The 2,944-nt window shown below is 32.5% G+C and overlaps 1 protein-coding gene and 1 long non-coding RNA gene across 3 annotated transcripts in view; one reads left to right on the top strand and one right to left on the bottom strand.

Moving 5' to 3' along the window:
- The window catches only part of LOC106879042 (multiple PDZ domain protein), a 586,571-nt gene that overhangs the window by 343,668 nt on the left and 239,959 nt on the right, over nt 1-2,944 (top strand). The window lies entirely within an intron of this gene.
- On the bottom strand, nt 989-2,801 carry LOC128250587 (uncharacterized). The gene is made up of 2 exons (XR_008266613.1): nt 1,796-2,801; nt 989-1,164 (listed from the first exon to the last, which is right to left on the bottom strand). It is a non-coding gene; the product is annotated as an uncharacterized LOC128250587 (long non-coding RNA).

Below are 2,944 nucleotides of genomic sequence, written 5' to 3'. Positions count from 1 at the left end.
TTAGCTTGATGACACCCGATTTAATTTCAAAAGGAAATGTAGTTTAATTTAAGAAAAGATATATACACACACAAACACATACTCATCTACCCACTTATATCCCTCTCCCGTACACATTCATTTTAGCTTGATGACACCCGATTTAATTTCAAAAGGAAATGTAGTTTAATTTAAGAAAAGATATATACACACAAAAAGGTATAAAATATTTTTTAAATAAATTAAATCTTTAAAAAAAATTTTGCTTTTTAATTGAAAATTTTTGTGTAAGAAACAATGTTAAACTTTACTAGATAAAAATAAATAAATGTATAAATAAATATATATTAGAGGTTAGGGAAGGAATGAAAATTAACAATAAACACAACCTGGTTAATTAGACGATTCTATTTCCATTCATCCCATTCTCCCATGCATAGTTATATGTGGAGCAATTGATAATTCGATGAGGTTTCCATTTGGTCGGTGTTTATTTTGCTTTTAGGGTATGCACTTCATCACCTTCTTTTCTTTGCTCCCTTTTTTGCACACACATGCACATTCTACTAATTCCATTCCATTCCATTCCACCATCACTGCTGCCATCACTGCCACTGCCACCACCACCACCACCTCCACCACCACCACCTTCATTGAGGACCATTTCCACGGCATCATCTTGCAGAGCCCAGTGTGACTGACAGATATGAGTTTGATGATGGATGCCAGTTCTAGTCAAGTTGACATGCATATTTTAGCCTGGAGAAGAAATTGTAGACCAACAAAGATTACAAGTTATTTCCTAAATCAAATCTTTCCATCATAATTCCTCAGTCTTACCCCCACCCAACATAGAAATTCATTTTCTTTTTATTTCTTTCATTATTATTAATAATATCAATTATCATTTTTTGAGACTCAAATTGATATAGCTGGTATTTTTATTGCATGCATGTGTGATATTTATTTTTGTTAGTCTTTAACAGAAAAAAAAAAAAGAAGACATCTTTATATATTATCATATTTTATTTTTATTTTCCTCGCTCTATTTGCCTCGACTAAACTTCCCGATATTTTGGTCCTCGCTGTTCGTCTATTTTGTTTCTAGCGAGCAGAAAAGTGATTCCGTTCTGCTGGGATGTTTGGAACATGCCGCATTATTTAATTCTCAGCTTCAGTGTATGACTATGTAAGAAAGAAAGACAGACTGAGAACAATAGAGAGGGGAGGCAAAAACAAAAACAACTGCTAGCACTATCACTAAAAACAAACAAAAAGAAATCAAACAACTATAACAAAAAAAAAAAAATCAATCTCCCAAAACACAGTCAGTAAAAAGGGTTAATTGGAATTTCTATAAAATCATTGTTGTTATTGTTGTCAACATTATCCCTGTTGTTGTTGCTGTTATTACTACTACTATTTCTTCCGCTGCTACTATTCTCATCATTGTTATTGTTGATGGTGTTGTTTGTTATTGTTGGTGATGGTGTTGTTGTTCAGGTATTGTAATTTAGAAGTAAATAACTATCTAACGAACTAACTACCTACCTAACCAAATATCTAATCAGCGTGGAACCGTTTGGAAAGTGTTTATATTCCTGCAAATATGGAAGAAATAATGAAATAACACAAAAATATCTCCAAACCACAACAACCTGCTTCAAAACAAACAAACAAACAAACAAACAAACAAATAAGACAGAAACAAAAACACCACCTTCCATTCCTCTTCCCCCACCCTGAAAAGTATCCACCCCTTCAAAAAAAAAAACAAAAAAATGGTTTTACAACCGAATTACGATGATGGATTTACCACTCAGCCGATCCTATCATGATGCAATATGTGGATTGTTTGTTGCATCAATGTATTTCATGAAACCAGAGAATAGGGGTCGCCCAAGAAAATCCAGACCCATTTCTAGGGTAGAGCCGGTATGTAAATGGGAGTCTTTCCACTTCCATTTCTTTTTCTTCCTTTCTTCCATCTGCCCTTTCATTGCTTAACAAACCACGTTTTTTTACTTCTGCTTTCTGTTAGATGAAGGCAAAGTTGTGTGTGTGTTTTGTGTTTGTCTGTTTGTGTGTGTCTGGTGGGGGGTTTAGGTATTTTTGTGTGTGTATTATAAAAATATTTTCATCTTCATTTCTATTTCCAACAAGAACTTGAATATTTTTCTTTCTTCTATCCATGTGTTTATGTTAGAAGTAGACTCCAGTCAATGATTCACATACAAGCATGTGAATGTAATGTGTGTGATGTGTCATGCGTGTGGTACAAACTTCTGTTATTTGTGATTAACACTTACGTGTAACTATTTGTATTTGCATGTGTATGTTTGTTTGTGTGTGTGCCTGTGTGTATGCATGGGCGTGTGCATATATATATATATAAAAAAATATATATACAAATATATATATATATATGTATATATATATTTTACTTATACACATTAATATGTAACCTAGTTATAGGACACACGCGTGTGTGTGTGTGTGTGTGTGTGTGTGTATATATATATATATATTTCTATATATATATGCAGGCGTACTTATAGAGGCTATTAATGACTAATTTGAGAATATTCAAGTGGTATCGAAAGTGTGTGTGCTGGTGTTTGATTTCCAAATCCATTAAATTGCTGATGTAGAAACATTGGATGTTTTGAAATCTAAACTGTACTATAGAATAATATACAGTGTTGTTGTTATTGTTGTTATTCAGCCCATGGTTAGCCCTGATTGGGTAGATTTATGATCAAAGGTATTTTTGCTGAGATTGTCCTATTTTTTTCTACACGTGCAATGTGTCTGTTCTTTTTTAAGACTGTAGGGTGTTGTTTGAATGAAATTTGACTATAATTTTAGCAGATTGATAGACCACATAGAATCTGTCATAAAATGGTGTGTGTATGTATGTGTATATAAATATATATATATATATATATATATATATATATATATA

The sequence above is a fragment of the Octopus bimaculoides genome, chromosome 23, assembly GCF_001194135.2.
Source record: "Octopus bimaculoides isolate UCB-OBI-ISO-001 chromosome 23, ASM119413v2, whole genome shotgun sequence".
Lineage (NCBI taxonomy): Eukaryota > Metazoa > Mollusca > Cephalopoda > Octopoda > Octopodidae > Octopus > Octopus bimaculoides.
This window is presented reverse-complemented; position numbering and strand designations above follow the sequence as displayed.